We start from the raw sequence: 1,108 nt of genomic DNA on the forward strand, positions 1-1,108 counted from the left end.
AAAATGTCATTAGAGTGCTACCAATGGGTAGTTTCTCTACACGCCTGTAACACTCCAATTTAACTTAGATCAGATTTACTAAATGTATTATAATATACAGTTGTAAATAGCAATAAATAAATATTAAAAAAAAAAAATATTTCCCAAAATTAATTCAATCATTACTGATTGTTAGTACATTTTTTGAAATTTTTCTGTATAAAAAGTGTAATTAGAGAACAATTGAACGTAAATAGCTCTTTTAGGTATCATAAAATAGCAAATAGCGTCCGAACAACTAGACATCTATATATTTTAGCAAATAACATAAAAACTACTACCCCTTCGAAGATAAATTTCATAACCTGCTTTATAGTACATTAAATTAGTTTTAATTTGAGTGCATGCAGTCATCTCTAAGTCTGATGGTTTCTCAGATATATTTTAATTAATCAAATAATTCGTTCAAATAACTAGAAATCAACATTTTGAGAGTTTATTTAGTCAAATAGCATAACACCTACTACTCTTACCTAGATTAAAGTCATAAACTTCTATATAGTCCATTAAACCAGCTTTTAATTGAGTGCTAATAAACATCTGATTCCTGAGATTTAGATTTCCCAAAATTAATCATCCACTACTGATCTAAGTACATTTTTTATGAAATGATGCTATATAAAAAAGTATATTTCGGGGGACTATTGAAAGTAAATAGCTCTCTTTTCGGGTCATAAAATAGCAAATAGCAATCCGAACAACTAGACATCAATTTATTTTTGCAAATATAAAAACTACTAATCCTACGAAGATAAATAAACTACTTTATAGCACATTAAATAAGCTTTATTTGAGTGGATGCGTCTTAGTACAAGAGCCGGGAAGAAAAAAAAGGCAGTTTCCTCACCCCAATTTTTGATTACTTTAATGAAAATTATGTATAATTAATAATCAAAATTGACAACAACAATGGAAAATCTAAGAGATGATCATTTAAAGAAGAGTAAATTTTCTGAAATATTAGTCCTAAAGAGCTTTTTAAAAAGCAAATTTTCTTAAAAATCTACTGAAAGATTATTAGTTACTTTTTAAACAATTTTGATCTCTTTTCTCTCAACTTTATTCTTTT

Source organism: Halyomorpha halys, unplaced genomic scaffold (genome assembly GCF_000696795.3).
Source record: "Halyomorpha halys isolate HHAL.00 unplaced genomic scaffold, Hhal_1.1 Scaffold446.1, whole genome shotgun sequence".
In the NCBI taxonomy this organism is placed as follows: Eukaryota; Metazoa; Arthropoda; class Insecta; order Hemiptera; family Pentatomidae; genus Halyomorpha; species Halyomorpha halys.